Source organism: Pavona decussata, unplaced genomic scaffold (genome assembly GCF_977016875.1).
Source record: "Pavona decussata unplaced genomic scaffold, jaPavDecu1.1 SCAFFOLD_95, whole genome shotgun sequence".
NCBI lineage: Eukaryota > Metazoa > Cnidaria > Anthozoa > Scleractinia > Agariciidae > Pavona > Pavona decussata.
Window position 1 is genome coordinate 2,063,097 of NW_028145512.1, and position 21,027 is coordinate 2,084,123.

A 21,027-nucleotide genomic window follows, 5' to 3' on the forward strand; every position below is an offset into this window, starting at 1 on the left:
TTGAATGTGACAAAGTTTAAGTTGAGATGACCACGTGGCTACGTTTATACTAAATAATGAAATATTATCTATGGCTTCATTAACAGTACATCGTGCTGCAACTTGGCCTGAACCTCAGTTTAATAATTGCAAAATATTAAATTTACATTGCCTTGCGAGAAGAAGACCCTTATTTCTTTGATACCTTCCTTGCTGTTCTGAGAAGCAAACTTCACATAGAAAAACACAATTCAAAATTACAAATCAATCTTTAAATGCCGTAGAACTAAAACCTACCTTTTTGCCTATTAAATGAAGCAGCACTTTGTGTATTGTAAATTGTAAACAAACATCTTTTTTTTCTATTAAATTCTTTAAGCCTATATAAGTCTTGTATTGTATTGTATTTTCTTAGCTTGTATTTATGTTTGTAACTGTTTCTCTGTAACTCTTCATTGGAAGTGAGATAAAATCAAAGGCTCCTGTGAGCCAACTCGTGAATGCAGATGACACATCAGTAATTGAAAGTTAGACGGCTACGGAAACTTTCTTGAAAGCTAAAAGAAATTATATCTTTGCCCGATTATGTAACAAAAAATAACCATTCTTGTACTATAAAAATGATTGTCAAATTATTCTCTACAGATTTAATAAGATTATTTTGATGCGCCGATTAAAGAACATCAGGTGTTTTTTTTAATTCAAAGTTCATAGAAGCACACCATGTGCAGCTACGTCGTGCAAATTCGTGTCCGATAGTCCGGGGCTACTGGATTTTGCGATCGGGCTAGTGGATTCTGACCATCCATCGGGCAAGTGAAGTTTTTTTGGGAATTAAAATTACAAAATTACTGCAGGGCATACTTTTTTTAACTTCCAGTTAGATTTGTGTTTTTCAAGCCGATCTCACAAAGGGAAATCTGTCCAACAGAGTATCGCATGACATTTCATGCCTGACATAAATGCCTGAAATTTTTCCTTTGGAGTTCAGTACTAATTGTTTTTACGAAAAAAAAAAAAAAAACAGCGAATCTCACGTTTTCTCTCTAAAAACAGGGAGCGAGCATGTAGCAGTCAAATATGGAATGACAAAAATCCTTTGGTTTTTTTCATGAAGTTAGGCTAGATATATAGCCCACTTTGAAAAAGAGTGATAGCCTGGGTCGAAAGTAGCTTCCCAATCGATTGTGGGAAGGTTTGGGGGACGTTAGCTATTATCATTGCATTCAGTCTCCCCCCAAAGAATCCCACAATCGCTTTGGTAGTTACTTTCGACCCAGGCCAGGACTCATTTTCAAAGTGGGCTATTGCAGTGAGGGATACCTAAAATACAAGCGTTGCAGTAAGTTGAATGTTTATACTAAATAATGAAACATGACTAGCTCTTGCTAAATAAGAATTATTTATCGACCGCGTCCTTTTGCTTTCCCATAAATTACCAGTTGTTAATTGCAAAAATGAAACATTTTTTTCCTTTGAAAACTCTATGAAAGCTGACGAGATCTTAAAGTGTTCATTTCACTAGAAATTTGCATAATTTTGTTTACGACATCACTGATGCGTGACATGGCACGTTCCGCTTTCGCCTTAAAACTGACAGCAAAACTAGTTTTCTTTAGCAAACTAATCTACTTGATGTAATACTTTTGTATGAGAAAGAAAAATATGGTGAAAGATGTCGAGTTTTCATGTGTGCAAAAAGTTATGATTAGCAGTGAACTTTAGAGTGCTTCTTTCAGCTGAAGACATTTTCTGGCGGCAAAATTTCAAGTTGCGCAACGCAATATCACGCATTCTTTCTGACTAAAACGATTCAGTTAGTTCAATCGCGAAGGGAGGATAGGTTAAAAAATCGGTGAGGCCTAGAATAAATAAGGCCACTAGTGCTAAAGCTCTTAAAAGCGTCCTGTTTATTCAAAGTCCATGCCAACAATTACTTTTAAATTAAATTATTTTTTAATTAAATTATTTTTAACCTAAATTATTTCTAATTCTTAAAAGACACTGCAGTTTGAGGAAAAAACAAAAAAACCTATAACTTTGCTCAGATTCAACAAAAAATCTCCATTCTTACACTAAAGTGATTGCTAAATTATTCTCTACAGAATGAATAAGGGAATTCTGATGCGTCATGAAAAAAATTTTCACGTTTTTTTTTTCTCACTAATTGAGTTTACGACCCCGGACTTTCTGAAAAACTGAAAAAACTTGTAGCTTTGCTCAGATTTAACGAAAAATCTTCATTCTTGCACTAAATGATTGTCAAATTATTCTCTACATATTAAATAAGAATAACCTGATGTGCCGTGAACAAAAAATGTTCACATGTTTTTTCCACTAATTGAATTTAAAACACATTCACTGCGCATGCCCGAAAGTTAACGACAGAACCGACCAACAAACCAACCAAGTCAACAGTCAGCCATCGGTATAACTCGTTCATTGCGCATGCGCGCATTCACGAGTTAAAAAGACAAAAGAAAAAAGAAGTGATTCACATGCTGTAATATGGCATCAGAAATTCCTCCTGGAATAAAGGCTAGTTTTGAAAATATTGTCAGTGAAATCCTTTTGGATTACATAACAATTTGTGTCAATGTGATACTGGCTTACATAAAATGTGTTCAAATGTCTTGGTTATTATATGAAACAAATATATATTTTTTTGCCATTGGCAGTTGATAACACTCAGAGAAATTCAAAATATGGTAAGAACATTAGTAATAAAAAGAAATCATTTGCAACAACTGTGACTTGCAAAAGTAACTTACAAACTAGATTTGTTATTTATTTATTTATTTATTTATTTCATTTTTTATTGCAGTACAAAAATGCTTAACAACACTTAAGTATGGAAATTGTCAATGTTGAAGCGTCACTTTCCCAAACACAAATATGAATAAAAAAAAAAGAATAATCGATGAAAGCTTATCCAACCAAAAATTTTATTCAAATAATCAATAGCTATGCTTTCAGAAGTAAAAACAACTTGGGATTTTATTGCTTGCATGACAACACAAGTTTAATTTTTGCAAACACTTTGTCTCTGTTCAAAGTGATCGCTCAGATTGTTTTGTAAGGCAGATTACAGAAATTAAAAAATTTTGGCTCAAAAATATCAGATCACGTCCAATGCTGTTAAAAAAGATATCAACAATTGAAACCCCAAAAATTACGATACTGTAGTCGTTTCCCAAGTCTTGTAAAAATCCATTTGAGGTCCAACGTTTGGTTTCAAGTTTTGAGCAGAATTTAGACTGTTTCTTATCCCATCCCAAAATGTATTTTCAGTGATTGGTCATTCTTCTGGAATGTCTCTGCACTCTGGGTTCAACACAGATGTATCTTAATTGTCGTAAAGGCAAAAAAAATCTCTTGACAATTTAGACATTCTCCTGGTGCTTCATTTTATAATAAAACCAATATGTTCATATCGGTCATGTAAACCAAGAGAAAACCGATATCTTAGTTTTCTGATCCCCAAAAGTTATGACTGGCCACACTACATACTTACATGCATGATATGATACATATGATGACATTGTGTCTATTTTGCTCAAAGGCAGTAGCCACAAAAGTCTGGGTTTCTAATGGGAATCAAACCGTTTCTAGCTATTACAATGTACCAATCGGCCAAACCACACTATGATGTTAAATCCTCAACATAAGGTGTCATGTCAGTCCTCAATATTTAAGCATCTGCTGGAGATTACATGAACTCACTTAACTGCCTGTCATCTATGGCCTGGCCAGCCCTTCCATCTTCAGGGGGCATCAGCATTTGCAATAAAAATTCTCCATCAATTCCCATTGCATATTTAGAGATATAATAGGGTCATACTACAATAATCATATTAAAAACAGATCAACTTTGAATGCGATCAATTTTAACACCTGTAAACATTTCCATGTGGCATCCCTTACTGGCATAATGAGTTGTGTGCCCTGGAGAAGACCACTGTCAAATGGAGTGCAATCAATCTAAGGCCGAAGGAGAGCCTGAATAATAAGAGGTTCAAGTTTTGCAATACAAAAGGTATTCAAGCTGTTGTGGATATAATTATGAAAGATGGAGGGTCGTTTCTCCAAAGTTTGTAACAAGGGCTTTATTTCATAAATGGAGCCCAACATATGTAACATTCTCGAACACAATTTAGGACCTAAATTTGTCATGGAAAACCTTCTAGCGACGAGACAGGAGAATTACATTTTTGATCTTTGGGATAAAAGATGCTGCGATGTATGTGCAGAAATGTCGAACAGAAGCAATATAGATTCAGGTATCAAATTAGTTGTCAATCAGATCTTTCACTTTGATAATGGCAATGTCTGTCCTGCAAACAAGGCATTGCAACAACTAACTGAAAGTGCATTGTTAACCTAATTTTATGCATTACGAGTACAGTTAATTCAGTTTTCAGCATTGTCATGTGTTTACATTCCTGTTTAAGGCCTCATTTGTTTACATGCCTCAACTCATAAGTGCACCACAGGCTTTTCTCAAACTAGAAAAATCAGGAGAACAGTTGCCAGAAAATAGAAATACCAGAAGACCAGTTGCCAGTTGTACAATGAAGACTTCTAGAGAGAAACAACAAATACGAGAAGGAGTTTGCCTACAATATGTGAGTGTTTTGTGTCAGAGTTAAAGGTAGGTAAAGTCGCACTACACGCCCAAGTGGCCCATATGGCCGTAGCTTAGCCCGGTTTCTGTAGTATGAAGCAACTAGGAGTATTAGGAGTATTGCTACTCCCCCCTGGATGGGATGCTAGTTCATCGCAGGGTTAGTACCACCAGCAGTATGTCTCCAGTACCCATTTATAACCTGGGCGATGAGAGACAATGTGGAACAAAGTTTCTTGTCTAAGGAAACAACACAGCAATGAAGAGACCAACCTGGCCACGAACCACCGACCCTCTAATTGAAAGTCCGACGTACTAACCACTACACCACCACACCTCTGGAGTTGTTCCTTTAATGAGTATTGTATAGCATACCAAATGGCTGATTACTGTTTGCAGGATCAGAGAGCCTTTTACTGTCTGTGGTTTGTGATGTTAATGAAGAGATAATTAATGTGTCTCATTGCGCATCTATTCCCACTTTGGCTAGTCCATAGTTGACAACAAGGGTTGTACTGTTGTGGGCTTTTCTTTCCAATTTTGGGTTGGGTGCTTTGATTTTTTTTAAACATCACTTTCTACGGGCAATAAAGCTTTTTCACTTTTTCAATATGCAGTGTTTAGTCTGGAAATTGCCCTGTGAGAACTGAATGAATTCCCTTCATACAGGTAAAACATGGAGATTTTTTCAATAACTGATAAAATTTGCTTTGAAAAATTTGCCAGTTTGAAGCAAAACAACCACAAAATAGTTGGCACGTGCATGGTCTTTTTCAGAAAGTGATAATTAACTGTGAAATGTCTTGGCAGTGAGAATATAGGATGTAATATTTTATTTTTTTTTTAATTTCCCTAATAAAGTTAGGATTTCAGACAAGAAGTTTAGATTGCTTTGTTAGACTGGTTTTGAATGAGAATATTGAAAAAAAGAGATATTGAACTTTTTGTATAACATTGAAGGTAAAACATGGAGATTTTTTTAATAACTGAATTAAATTTGTGGTGAAAAATTTTCCAGTTGAAGCAAAACAACCTCAAAATAGTTGGCAAGTGCATGGTCTGTTTTGGAAAGTTAACTGGCAAATGTCTTGGCAGTGAGAATACAGGAAGCAACAGTTTAAATTTTATGAATTTCACTGAATGAATTTAAGATTTAAGACAAGATGCTTAGATTGCTTTGCCCAACATATGTAACATTTTCAAACACAAGTTAGGGCCTAAATTTGTTATGGAAAACCTTCTAGTGATGAGACAGGAGAATAACATTGTTGATCTTTGGGATTAAAGATATAGTGATCTATGCACAGAAATGTCGAACAGAAGCAGTATGGATTCATGTATCAAATTAGTTGTCAATTAGATCTTTCACTTTGACAATGGCAATTTCTGCCCTGCAAACAAGGCATTGCAACAACTAAGTGAAAGTGCATTGTAAACCTTATATTATGCATTACAAGTACAGTTAGTTCAGTTTTCAGCATTGTCATGTGTTTACATTCCTGTTTTACTCTAAGGCCTCATTTGTTTACATGCCTCCTCTCATAAGTGCACCGAAGGCTATTTCCTCAAACTAGAATCATCAGGAGAACAGTTGCCAGAAAATAGAAATACCAGAAGACAAGTTGTCAGAAATTTGAGATGTACAATGAAGATCTCCAGAGGGAAACCTCAAATACAAGAAGGCATTTGCCTACAATATGTGAGTGTTTTTTCTAAGAGTTGTATCATATAGCATACCAAATGTCTGACCACTGTTTGCAGGACCAGAGGGTCTTTTACTGTCTGTGGTTTGTGATGTTAAAGAATAGAGAATATTTCTCATTGTGAATCTATTCCCGCTTTGGACGTGTCCACACATCACAACAAGAGTTGTGAATGCTGTGGGCCATTCTACCCAACTCTGGGTTTAGGTCCTTTGTTTTTAAACATCCCTTTCCTCAGGCAGTAAAAGTTTCCCACTTATTCAGTATGCAGTGTTTAATGTAGAAATTGGCCTGTGAGAACTGAATAAATACCCTTTATACAGGAACAGAGAGTTTGATACTGGCCTTATACGGAACAAAATCTGTCACATGGATTAAAATGATAGACCCCATATAGGATTTAATCTCCTTTTTAACTCGTGCATATGGAGGTTCTCGGAAGAAAAACAGGACGTCTCTTTGTCGAATGGCAACAATGGAAAACCACCAGAGAATGCACATGGTCACTTTTGCGTTGCCTCAGGTATCGGAAGGAATCGGGTTGCATGTGTAATTTAATTGTGTAAATGTTTATACATAATGCATTCCCGCAATATGCAGGGTTGTAGCTAAGAAATTTGTCTGCCGGTTAACTGAGAAATTGAGCCGGCTAAAGAACGCGCGAAGTGCCTTCTGCCGTCGGCATACGTATGGGAGGGGGTCGCCCCCTCCCATTAGGGGGTCTGGGGGGCCTCCCCAGGAAATTTTGAAAATTTTAATTCAATTTGGTGCACTCTGGTGAAATCTAGGGGCTCTTTTATGCAAAAAGAAACAACCATTAAAGAGAAGGTCAGCTGTGGTGCCGCAGTTTGAAACGTGTGGTACAGAGATTCACTCTGAATTTATTCAAAATTTTCTCCCTCGCTTTGACATTTCCATATTTCCTTCGTGTGGTTTTCGTTGTTTGGTGTTCCTTGAACTCTATACCAGGTCTGTTCACTGTGCCCCTAAGGAGAATGACAGACCTTCTGAGCAGACAGTGCTTTGTTTTACTTCAGATCGTCAATCTATGCTGTTTTCTTAATTCTCTTTTTGGTGAGCTCACTAGAAGAATAGTTCTTTATTTAAACACGGCAAAATCCATCAGGAGTATAAAAATTAGAAATAAACTAACTCTCCTAAACAAAATTCAAAACCTAACTACAGCTAATCTAATCTAACTAAAACCCGTTTTTTAGGAATACCGTGCATACTCTAACATTAAAAATGAAAGATAAGTGCTTTTAAGTTTGCACTAGAATATCAGAAAATCGATTCTTATAAACGCTTAGAACTGCAAACAAAAGAGCTGTCCACTCGGTCGTTCAGCTGTTAATCCAGTTTCGCGGGTTTGTTCACGCGGTTTCTCATTCGTTCGTTTTCGCCGGCGAGCACTTGGCGGACCGTTTACGTCACTGGTTTTTGGTTTCTGGTTTGTTCAGTTGTTCCTCCGTTTGCCCAGTTCTTCTTGCTATTCATGAACATAAACATATTATAAACAATAAAATTTAACCAATTAAAAGCTGTATTAAAACATTACGAAGAAGTTCCTTCATGTTTTTTTTCTCTGTCATGCTACAGAGAAAGACTTCTTCTTTCTCCAATCTGACACAAATACCTGGTAACAAACTCGTTTCCAATCTTTCGCAACGCCTTTAATGCGGGGGCTACCAAGCTTCGTGTCGACAAGATGGCGGACGCAGAAAACGGAAAGAGGACACGGTAAACAAGTTCTCAAAACAAGACTTTATTTCAATTACTTTACGGCATCGATACTCAAGGTAGTCAGGAGTTTATTCAACCTTTTCACTTAAAATATATTATTCTAAATCGAACAATTGCTTGTGGGTAACTAAAGAACTGTTCATTGCCCTTTTAACCGTGTGCTTGCCACCCAAAATTCAGCCGGCGATGACCTCTTTCCCAGCCGGCGAATTTCGCCGGCAGCCGGCGCTTAGCGACAACCCTGAATATGGCGTGCCGTGCACAAATGAGTTGGCTAACAGGAGCATTTGATTGTATTTTGAGTGCAATATGGTTATTTTCTTTAATTTCAGCATTGCCAAGTGTTTTTGTTTTCTTGTTGAGGTCTGTTAAGTTTTTTGTGTTCACTCATAAGTGCGCTTAAGTTTTGTCTCTCAGCTAGTACAAACTAGAGAATGGAGAAGTGAAGAAGGTTGAGAAATCCAAAGAAGAGGCCCAAAAGGGGATCACCCAGAAAGAAAGAAAATTGCACATGCATGTAAGTGACCTTTGACTTGCGTGTGGCTGTCATAACTGTAAAATAGACCTTTCTAAAGGATGCTGTAGGGACCAGGAAGCAGGTTAAGCCATTTTTTGAGGAAGTGTGCAAAATTACTTTTCCTTTGTTGGAGAGCAAGTGTGATTCTGGAGAGTTTCATTCTTGTGCTTGTGGATACCTGATTTTGTAAACAGACTCCAGTTAACTAGTTGTCCCGTGTTAAAATAAAACCTACAAAGTCCCAGAAATGTCGTAAAGATGCCCAAACTGTCATGAAGATTATAAGCTTTAGAGCGGGAGTTGTGACTACTTGTACATTTTCCCTTCTTTCAACCCAATGTTTTATGGCTGCTATATGCCTTAAATTCTTGTGCTTTTTTCACAGCCACCAACAGCAACCAGGAACAGTTGTCAGATGCTCTTTCATGAATGATAACCAGTCAGTGGAAAGCATGTGGTAGGGAAAAGTTCATTTGTATCACCAAGCACAGTAATATTTGTCCAAAGTTCAAGTTAGTCTTTTGATCTTGTTTTTCTAGGTTATTCCAGACATTGTAAGGTTATAAAAAATGGAAAACATGCTCTCAGGAAACAGACACCACAATAACCACAACCTCATTTGGATAAACAAGTGGATTTAAATCTTGTCACATTTGATGGCATTCTTGTTATTTCCTCATTTTCTGCAGGACAGATATTTGGAGGGCCAACCAAAACATATACATGTATGATTGAGTGCAAAGAGAAAAGGTCATACCAAATGAGGACTGCATCATCTATGCCCTGGCAGCCAACCACTTTCACATGTAGTAACTGAGGTAGAGAATGCCACTCCTGGATACGACTGCACTCTCATAGCTTGAGCTGAACCTCAATCAACTTATGAAGAGCTGGATGTAGTGCATTTGAGATGGAGGACAAGGTTTCGGGTATTTTTCAACTATAGCAAAGAAATTTGTTGACACTTTTGGTTGTTTATGAGGCCTCAGCAGCCAAAAGTGTCTCAAGAAAATATTCTGCATGTGAGAAGTATATTATTTTGTCCAGTGGCTTTCTGATGATCAAGGCTGTTAGCTTACTGGTGTAAGGTTGCTTACTTCTAACATTTCACAGGTTGGACTCTGAAATTCTCAGCTGCTGGCCTTTTGGGGCTCCTTTAAAGTTTTCTGTAGCCAGCAGCCTTGATTTTCGATGGAAGATTAATAATTATTGTAGCATTTTACTATATTATAGAGTGTTTTCACATGATGTCACGGCGGCCATGTTGGTGTCCCAAAACAAAGAAATGGCGGCCATGTTGGTGTCCCAACTTAAACCTCTGGGAATTGAACTCTATTTCTATGCAAATACTTTCTTTTGTTTCATTAAACCAATATAGCCAGTAGTCATGTGAATGAAAACACTCCATATCTTTATTACCGGTTCCTAAATTGGTCAAAAGAAATAGTCACACTTACCTTTTGCATAAACCACTGAGTGCCAACTCCTGTGTAATTAACATGAACCAACTGGGATTATATCTACTGACTCCCTTGAGCAGAATGTTTATTTATCTCAAGGTTACTTCTAGTATTTTGGGATGGTTCCCTTAACCATTAAGACGAGATAGTGACAAGCATGCAAATTCTCCTCACAATATCACAACTTGTTCAAGGATTCAGCTAATGATAAAAAACGGAAATAGCCACCAAAGACAAAGGTCTTCATCTTTTGACAAATACTCCTAATTTCATGACAAAAATACGGAGAATAGTGAGAAGAAAATGTATGTTGATATTGGAGCTTAAAAGGTTGAATATGCCAAAATGGTGCATGGTCACTATTGCATTTTTTTTTTACTAACAAACCCTGACCCTAACCTCTCAGCAAGATTGATTTCTTTGAATAGTTTTGTATTTTTGAAAATCGTTTGGAGCATTTGAAGTGGTTGGCTTTTAAAGGTGAAAAAGAAAAAATGTTTCTCCATAGCTGACTGACTACATGACACTTCTTAATCGTAGAAATAAAGGAATGAAATCTTTAGCATGGTGACAGGGTATTTTACCTGCGTAATATTGCAAATAAAGGAATAGCCAGTTGGCATCAAATATTACCATCACTATCTATGTGACACTCCTTAATCTTAGAAAAGGTATGATCTCTTTTATGTGCTAAGTTCCATTAAATATAGCTGAGTGAGTACACAGAGTGACATATTTTACATGCCAACACATGGTAACTGGACATTTTGTCTGCATATAAAGAAAAAAGGGCAGAGTAACATAACGGTCACCGACTAGCACAAAACTCCTTACTCAACCTTACTCAAAGAACAGGAGTGAATGCCGTAAACAGCTTTTTTATAACATTTTTATTCTTTTTTTAATTTTTATTTCTTATTTTTGATGATTTTATTCAGAGTATCTTAGAATAAATGGTGCCACTTTGCATGGTAAGCATCACTATCTAAATGCCAGCATGACTATTGAATGCCCAGTATAACTGCAAATGTAAACCTCGCAGGATAAAACTGCTGTCTACATATATGTGTGACTGAAAGCTTAATCACTTATAAAAATGTGTTGAAGCCTTTGACGAGAGGTGCGGCATAGAAACCAGAATCTGCACCAAAACTGGTATACCTGTCTGGTTATATTCCCTGCAGATGCCCTTATAAGTCTCTGGTTTTTATGGTTATTGAACACATTATTTCATATAAGGTAAATGACATACATATCCATTTTAGCACGCTGTAATCGCTATAACCCAGAGAAAAAAGTACAGTTGTTGTCCTTGGGCAATACTCCCTACATACATTTCCATTTGTCTGGTATACCTTATGTGCCCCTGAGGACATAACATAACCTGTGGACCCTTCTGTTGTATACTTAACAATTATTCCACGAGCGCGCGTTGTATATGAGATGATAGATAGCCAACGACGCGCGTAGCGCCGAGTCGGCTATAATCATCTCATATCCAACAAGCGTGAGTGGAATAATTGTTTTATTAAAAACAATCAAGAAATATTGCTAGATTTTGCCCATTTCGCTTTGAAGAACAATTAAAAATCAATTGAATGGTTGCCATTTCTCGGGCATGGTATAATGGCTCACCATAGCCGCTAAGCCAATCAAATCCCTGGAATTGCATTATACAATGATCCAGTTTTTAATAAAATTTATTATTTTATAAGGCACACTGTACCCCTATAAACCTCATTTGTACCATGGAGACCCTTATGCACCATGCATATCTTTGGATATCAATGTACACCCTGCGTCCCTAGATATCATTTTACACCGAGCATCCCTACACACTGTTTGGATATCCTGTGAACCCTACATACCATTGTATACCCTGTGAACCCCACGTACCATTGGGTACCCTGTACACCCTGTGTAGTCTACATACTGTTGAACACCCTGTGCACCATGCATATAGTTGCATACCCTGTGTACTGTACATACCATCCTGCGCCTTGTGTACCCTACATATTGTTGCACATCCTGTGCACCATGCATATCGTTGTATACCTTGTGTATCCTACATACCATTCCTCTGTACTGTACATGCTGTAGTACACCCTACAAACTGTACCATTAGATACCCTGTGAACCCCCTCATACCATTGCACCATGCATAAAGTTGCACACCCTCTGTACCGTACATGCCATTCTGAACCTTGTGTACCCTACATATTGTTGCACATCCTGTGCATCATCCCTATCGTTGTATACCCTATGTATCGTACATACCATTTTACACCCTACATACCATTGGAAACCCAGTAAACACCCACATACCATTGGACATCCTGGGTACCCTGTACACCCCGTGAAGTCTACATACTATTGCACACCCTTTCTACCATACATACTGTTCTGCACCTTGTGTACCCTACATACCTACCTACCCTTACATACCCTTTTGTACCCTGTGTGCAACACTACCTGAGTGGAAGAAACATTAACTTGTTCCAGGCATTGAGTGTGTGTGTGGTGCGGAAATGCTTGGTTGGCCCACCTGACAACACCACATTTACCTGTTTTAGGGTGATGTTAATCATAGGTGTTGATCACCTATCCAAGACCTCCAGGTTTAATTAAGTAAAAACATCACCCTGGACAATAATAATAATAATAATAATTTATTACTTATATAGCGCGCGAATCATAAATAGATGCTCTCACGCGCTTTACAATAAAGATATCCTAAATAAATATAATTTAAAATTACAATGGCCAGGTCAATGGCTAAAATACAATTCTAATAAATGTCAAAGGCTTGTCCAAATAAATGAGTTTTCAACCTGTCCTTGAAAGATTGAACACTTTGTGCGCAGCGAACTGCATTGGGTAAATTGTTCCAGAGCGCTGGTGCGGCTACGGTAAAGCTACGATCTCCCAGCGTACGCAGAGTCTTGATTCTGGGTGGTTGAAGGAGGACTTCGCCGGACGATCTAAGACTATATCTAGATACGGTCTTTAGGGTGATAAGTTCGCTAAGATACGCTGGAGCGAGTCCATGGATAGCATTATACGTAATTAACAATGTCTTGAAGATCTGTACAATGGCAAGAAAGTAGCGCCAGGAGGTGTCCAGGTCAGAAGAGCTTCATTGTGGTGTTCATTCTTTATTATTACGGAAGATGATAGTTGAAGACGTTTTCCCTCAAGTTGAACGATAATTCCTTGAACTTGGTAAAACTTTGCTTCTTTAAGAAGCTCTTTTTGAACTCTGACATCATCAGGACAAAGGAGATCAATATGACAATACAACTTCCAATATGATGTTAAACAATGTAATGGAAAGTCACCTCATTTTTCTGTGACTTGCTCTCTAACTATATACATCATGAGAATGATGTGTTATTCAAGCTAGTGGCACCGGCATACTCAGAAAAAAATCTGATATAAGGAGTCGAACCTAAGACCTTCGGATGCTCTACCACTGAGCTACAGGAGACTTGTGGGAGCTTTTTTTTTATTTTTTTTTTTTTTTAAATACAGGAAATCTGGCAAGGCCATTAAACTAGGTTCATGGGACAAACATCCTGCATACTGCTAGGGTTGGAATGTCGTGTGGCATATGCGCAATGGACAATAAAATGTGATGCAATATTTTAGCCGCGTAAATAGATGAGAATGATGTATTATTCAGTGTCACCTGGACACTCGCAAAATCCGAGTTCTCCTATCAGGAGTCGTACCTGACCTTCTGATTACTAGTTCAGATGCTCTTCTACTGAGCTACAGGAGTGGGACAAACAGTATGAAGTATTTATTGCACCAAGACAAGCCACTGCAATTTTAAATTCCCCCCCCCCCCCCCCCCCTGAACATTTCAACTCTTAAAACATGTATGGCTTACTAATGCAAATAATGCTACTAAATGCCAGATAAAATAGCCCTTGGAATGGAGTTGGTCTTCAATATACTGATAAACTCAAAATGCATGCCCCTCCAACTGCATTAGTTGGCAGAGGGGTGCAATGGGTGCTTTCAATTCCAGCATGGACTTATCCTCTTTTTGTTTCCTCATCATCCAGATAATTTTAAAATTCTTTTAACTGCAAACATGTTTCAATGATTCAAAGGTGAAAAATAGGTAAATGGATAAAACTATACAGTCGCTCAATTAACTTAACATGTTACGTTACCAACAAATAAAATCTATGGGACTCCTTTAAACATTAAACACTCTTAAAATGCTTTTACATGCCGCCTGCAGTTGTTGTGCATGTATGTAGTTTACATACATATTTAATAATATTGATTTTTTCAGGCCTCTGGCGAATTGGCTAAAATTAATGTAGTATGTATACAGTTAATTCTTTGTAAAAGAAGCATACTCTCTGTTACTGTTCGTATTGTATGAGACTTTGTGGCTTCAAATTAATAATATACATGCACATGTCAATGACACTTGAAAGTTCCTTGCTCTTGTTTAGAGTATAATACTATAAGAGGGCCATTGTATCTTATGAGAAAAGATAACGCTAACACTAGTTGATGGTTTTTGTATTCTTAGGAACTTGCAAAATTATAATAATCAAACAAATTATGATACAAGTATAATATATTGCTTGGAATATCATAGTGGAGGCAAATGAAGACCTAAGATCATTTCTGAAAGTGCATATATGAAGTGATCATTTGTGAACTGCAAAGTAATTTAAGGTTGAATGAATGAAAGCCATAATCTCATGAGGCCAGAACAATACTTTTCTGGCTTAAATCTACAAAATAGCTTATAACTGCCAAGTGGGCTTTTTTAAGGTATAATAAATTTATTGTTAAATTATTTAAAAAATGAATAGTTTAATAACAAATAGGAAACAATATCATAGAAAACAAAGATAATAAATGGAAACAGCAATAGATGCTGCAATCCACAACTTAAGGGTTTTGTCTTGTCACCATTTATCTCAGGCTTGTTGTCAACAACAACACCATCCAAAGAGGCAAAACCAGATTGACAGTATGATGAAAGTGGGTTAAACAAGATTTTAAAAAGAAACAAATCTGTGAATTTTTCTGCATAAAAATGCTAGTTCATGCGGTTCCTTCTAACAATTTCACCAATTGTAGACCTGTACAACAACTGCAAAACAAGACCTGAAGAACAATTCCAAGGGGCACTCCAGACATTACGTGAGAATAACAGTAACTGGTACTACCGGTAACTGTTCATGAAAACAAATTGACTTCAATTAATTATGACTTGAACTACATTGAGGGCTTATTGTTAAGTTGTAGGTAGGTAAGGATTGGGAACCCTTGTTGTAGTGCTTGGCTTATTCTGCTTGTCATGCCCGTGTCTCTTTAACTACTTCAGCAATTCTTTGGTAGAAGTAGGTTGTGTTTTACACTGTCAGCCTTACAACAGCTGGGCTGGACTGGTATCCATTGATTCAGTGGGAGTGTTTGTAGGGCCAGGACTGTTAGGTAGATGTCTCCCTTGGTTTCCTTTGCCTTTTACCGGAGTTGTTAGAATCGTTTATTGTGTTAAATCAAGCTATCATATTACATGTATCATATAACATCATTACATCATCAATTAATTCAGTACATATGTAGTAGTCATGTAATTCTTATCCCTTGATGTATGGTTTTGAAAGCTGCTGATAAACCAAGATGTTAAAGAGCAACAGCGCTTCAATCTACTGGCAATAGTCCCAAAGATGTCATCCTATACTTTCACAGGGCTCAATCCTGGAACAATGTCATTGTACATGTAACTGTTTTAATTGTCCTAAATTTAAATGAATAGAGATGAAAAAAGTGCATAAAAAACTGACATATAAACAGCTTTGCAGAAAAAGCCTTAAAGATCAGCACCAGCTATGCACAGTCTTTGAGGTGAGCAGGTCTTCTGCTTCTGGAACAGTATGTGTTAGCACATGAAACATCAGTTTCGGGTCTCAGTGCACATAGGGTGTGCAACAGCTTCTAGCTGCATTCCTGTAATGAAAAAACTTGTCAAGGCATGCACCACTTAACATTACTGGCTGCTTACATGACTGATTCAGCACTTATTTTCATCACAAACAAAGAGTCACCGTTTGCAGTGCCACCTCCAGAGAGGCCTCTGTCACATCAGGCGTACCCCAAGGATCACTCTGGATCTCATAAATGAGGCAGTACGGTTTGCTGGCTTCCAGTTTGTGTATCTTAACATCATGTTGGATTTTTCTCCTTGTGAAGACTGGCTGAATTTCTTTACCGATTTTGCTTCCTTAAAATCTCTAAGTTGGCAGTGTATGTCATCTGATTTGTGTGCGATTTAATTGTTGTTATGGATAATCTGCACGTGGGAGGCCTTTGAGGTGATAACCTGGGTTATGGTTGAGTTTACAAAGTTTGCTGGATATTTGAGTTTCGAAAACATTGTTTTCAGATGTTCACATTCCTCAGAGAAATATTGCCAAGAGGATGAGGGATGGTAGGCACAGTTCAGCATTGTTTCCACTAATGATTTTTTTTTCTGTTGTTGATTTTGTTGAAGGAGACCTGTGTTGGTTGGTTTTCTGTAGACTTTTGTCTCTAATCTACAGCCTTTCTTTATATTTGCATTCCAAGAAAGAGTAGTTTGTTGAAAATAATAGACTGCAGTTCCATGGTCAATGAGACAGAAGAATTGCAATTGCTAAGTGTTTCTAGGAAACCTGTTGTAGCTGTTACAGCTCACACAATTGTCAGTGTGTCATCCAAGTATCTTTTGTAGAAGGAGGGCATCTTGTCTTGGCGCTTAAGATTCTTTTTGATGGAGCTCATAAACGTGTTTGGCATAAGAGGACAAAGGGGGATCCTTTTGCCACACCGTTAATCTGTTAATATAGTTTCCAATCAAACTGAAAAAGTTGATCTTTTGTTGAACATTCAACATGGTGAACTACAACAATGTGTCTCCTACATACAATATTGCGGGTAATCACTGACCAGCACTATTTGATGTAAGTCAACTACTCAACCAAACTGAAAACCAAAACCCAACAACTACACTGGAATTGTGGTCACCAGCAACATATTAAATTCAATATGTTTGAATTTGAACATTGAGACAATTGACACAAAAGATAGTCTACTTAATTTATTCGAAAATTGTAATAAATTAAACTGTTACTGTTTGAGTGAATCTATGAGATACAAGAACTGTTACAACTTAAGTTAACTTCCAATTAAAACCCGTGGTCATAATGATCATAATAAGATTAAAAGTTACAGTTATGTTAATATTTATGCAGTATAAAAAATGAATGATATTGTTATTAATTAAGGTAATAAGATAAAGGTTCAAAGAAAATATAGCAGGTCATCAAATGCAAGTTAAATACCAAAACTAAAGATTGCAACCTGTATCACATAATAAAATGGGACAAGATGTAGATGTACAATTAATTATAAAGCTTGTATGTTCATACCTTCTTGTCTACCCTGGCCTTTTTTATCTCTCCCAAACGTTTCCGTTTTCTCTCTAGGTACTAAACTCACTGTATGTACAGAAAATAAGAGTTATGAACCGTGGTTTTTTGAAGAAGGGACTTTCACTGTAGATTCTCTCTTTGGAACTGAAAAATTAAAGGCTTTAATCATGAGATACACTGATAGTGTGATTAGCCATCATGTTGCCTCAAGACAGTTTTCAGACTCATGCAATATTTTATTGTGTCACCCATAAAACAACCTGTACATGTTCACCACGAAACATAGTTTTGGGGGCTTAAAGCACTGGTAATAAGGTCTCAGGGAGAATAGCAATGCTATCCTCACAATTGCTGAGAAATGCCTTTCCGTCTCATACAGGCTCTGCCAGTGAAGTCACTTGTTGCACGTCCTCGATTTCGTAGCCCCTGGTAATGCTTTTATAAGCAGCCGAGCAACAGTGGCGGAAGGCGACTGTCTGGCGCCTTTAAAATAACCAAATCATTTATTTTGATAAAATTTATAATATTATATAATTTTGGGATTCAGGGGTTGATTTCGTGTGTGATAACCGAATTTTCCCTAAAAGACCTCAGATTTCATATGTTGGCAAAGTGAACACTTTTTTACAATACAATGTTGAAACAGCACAAAACTGCTTTACAGTAATTTGGGTTATTAAGATTACAAAACGTTACAATTGAAGTGAACACTTGCTATGAGCTGATTTCAGAGAAGGAGAGGTGGAGATTAATGCTGATCACCTTACCTTATCACCTTACCTTATGAGGCCAAGGAAGCAGTGTCAAAAATATTCATATGTAGCCTACAGAATTATGATATTCATCAGTGCTGGGTTGTTCAAAAGCCGATTAACACTAATCCACGATTAAAACTTAACCAAGGTTTTCATTTCGCTCATTAAAAATGATTTTAAAGGCTCATTTTAAGCCAATGGTAAAGAAACGTCTAAGACAAAAGTCAGGGACAAAATCTTTTGAACGAATCCTTATGAATAAATAAATATACTGGAATCAAAGTTCATGTTAACCCAGGATTAGCTTAATCGGGCTTTGAACAACTGTGTGGTGGACTGTGTCAGTTATCAAAAAAGCCTTTCTACTAAAATTATTTAGGGCTTTTAAAACAGGTCCAGATGAAATGAAAATACTCTGGAATATAAAGACAAAGACAGTTGAACTTTATAATTTTGAAGCTTGTGACATGGTTTTACAACATGAAATATAGAAATATATCAGTGTAAATGCAGCTTCAAGTTTGTAAAACAGTCCTTGCAAGCTTCAAATAAGCTTAGCAAGCACAGAAACACATTTCAACAATGTGTTCATTTATTAAAATTTTATTTGTTTATATATTGTTTGCTTTTTATTTTCTTTTGATCTGTTTGGAGTACTATTAAAATGGCGCCTTAAGAAAGGCTTACGTTTTAACTTAAAAGCACAGTTGACCAGACAAAAGATGAAAGCCTGTGCTTTTGCCTCAGAGTTTCCCATGGGCAATATGTCTTGGTCTTTTGCATCTATGCAACATTTGATATCTTCCTTTAAATAAAAAAAGTTACTCAAATGAATTTTCTGTAAAAGACATTGACTGTTACTATAGTTACTAATGGTGTTTCCACAGAAGCTGCTTTTTTCCAATGTAACTAAATTTCCATAGGTTAAAGTTTTGCCATGCTCAGTGTCAGAGTAGTTGCAGATTTTTGTGCTCAACATTTTGTGACATTTCAAGAAAATCTATCAAAACTGCAGGTTATTGTTGTAAATTTGCACATGATTTGCAAACAAAGGAAGGTGTTACAAGTCATTTCAGAAAGCCAAGATATTGTCATGGTATTATGAGGTCATAGCAACAGATTTGTAATATATAATTTTATGTTAATCCTGCATGATCAGAAACAATGTTTTTGTGCTCTTTAAGGACTTAAATAGAAAGAGAAAAGAATTATAAGCTACTTTGAATGATAATAAAAATATATTGTCTTCCATCAATCAATGTGGACCTCACGTTTTGCAAAAAAAAGAAGGTAAGATTTATGCACAGCCCCCTACATTAATTATATATGCACCGCTGTCACAGTATAAACCCTCTTCCAAAAATGGCCAGTATTAGTAAGAGTTTTTAAGTCAAAAAATGTTTAAATAATTAATGTATGGGGTTCTGCGAAAATCTTTCCTATACAGATACCGACACGGCACTTTTATATAAAATGGACCCAGTTTAAGAGGTGTTCATTGTTACAAAGGGGGGTGTCCTATGCGTTTTATGGCAAACCCATAGGAAAACATACTTTCCTCTGCAAGACAAACGGATAAACATGCATTACTGACCCCTCGGTAACCCGTGTGTATGCTTGATTGACGGACGTCTTTTGCAAGGTTTGAAACCAGGTCGCGTGGTAATGAATTTGACTGTGATAGTTAATTAATAAAATGGACTTTTGCTTACTGGTTTTGTATTCAACGACTTCCGAGGATCAGCGAAAATGGCGTCATCTTTGGGATATGGGTCTTACAGTGACGAGATTCAATTCCCCGCGAGTCTCATAATTCACCAGCGGTGGGTTCGTGACCAAATGTCACATGACCTCCACAAGAGCCCATGACTGCAATTCTAAAATCTAAGCCTCCCTGTGAATTCAAAGCTAAAAGAAATTATATCTGCACTATCATGTAACGAGAAATAACCATTCTTATACCATAAAAATGATTGCAAACTCATTGAATAAGGTTATTTTGATGCGCTGATTAAAAAATTTTCACGCGTTAGGTTAGCAACGTCGAAATATTTTTCCGTGGAATTTTCTTTCTGGTGATGTTTCCTGGGCACTAAGTCAATTTTTCGGTAGATTGTTCCAAATATGTTTATAAGGTGTCAAGCGGTATCCTTTCATAAGTAAGCCTTAACTTATGCAATTTTATGAGTGGTTTTGGATGCCCTTGTATCCGGGGAGGGGGGGGGGGGGGGGCGGCTTACAAGCGGAATAAAAAAATTGTTTCGAAACAAGATGATAGCAAAACGTAATTTATTTCGCTACAACACTTAAAAGTATTTTTTTCAGTGGTGGTGCACTTATTCTTTTTTCCCTAATTGCTATATTTCTTTGGCTTTCGAAAAAGCAGTAGAACGCTTGTTTTGCCTTTCAGGCATAAAGACAATCCTTCCGCTTAAGAGCAAAAAGCATTTTGTCAGTGAAAAGATCATGTCCTTTTCCCTAATTACTTTATTTTTTTTGTCTTTAGAAAAAGCGTTGGATTAACTTCCGTAGATGGTGCGTTTTCTTTTTCTGGCATAAAAATCGTCCCTCCGTTTCTTGAAAAAGCCGTACAGAGTGCGTTTTCCATTTCTGGCATAAAAATAATCGCTCGTTTTCACAGCAAAGAGCATTTTCTCAGTTAAACGATCATGTACTTTTCCCTTTTCCTTAATGACTCTCTTCCTTTGGCCTTCAAAAAAGCAATTAATCAACCTGAGTAGAACGTGCTTGGTACTTTTTAGTCTAGTATAAAAATAATCATTCCGGTTTACAGGTTT

General features: G+C 36.9%; 1 long non-coding RNA gene across 1 annotated transcript; it reads left to right on the forward strand.

Annotated features, from left to right (window-relative positions):
- The first annotated feature begins 8,341 nt into the window (after nt 1–8,341).
- LOC146473084 (uncharacterized) lies at nt 8,342–9,976 on the forward strand. The gene is made up of 3 exons (XR_014866486.1): nt 8,342–8,566; nt 8,952–9,023; nt 9,256–9,976. It is a non-coding gene; the product is annotated as an uncharacterized LOC146473084 (long non-coding RNA).
- The last annotated feature ends 11,051 nt before the right edge of the window (nt 9,977–21,027 follow it).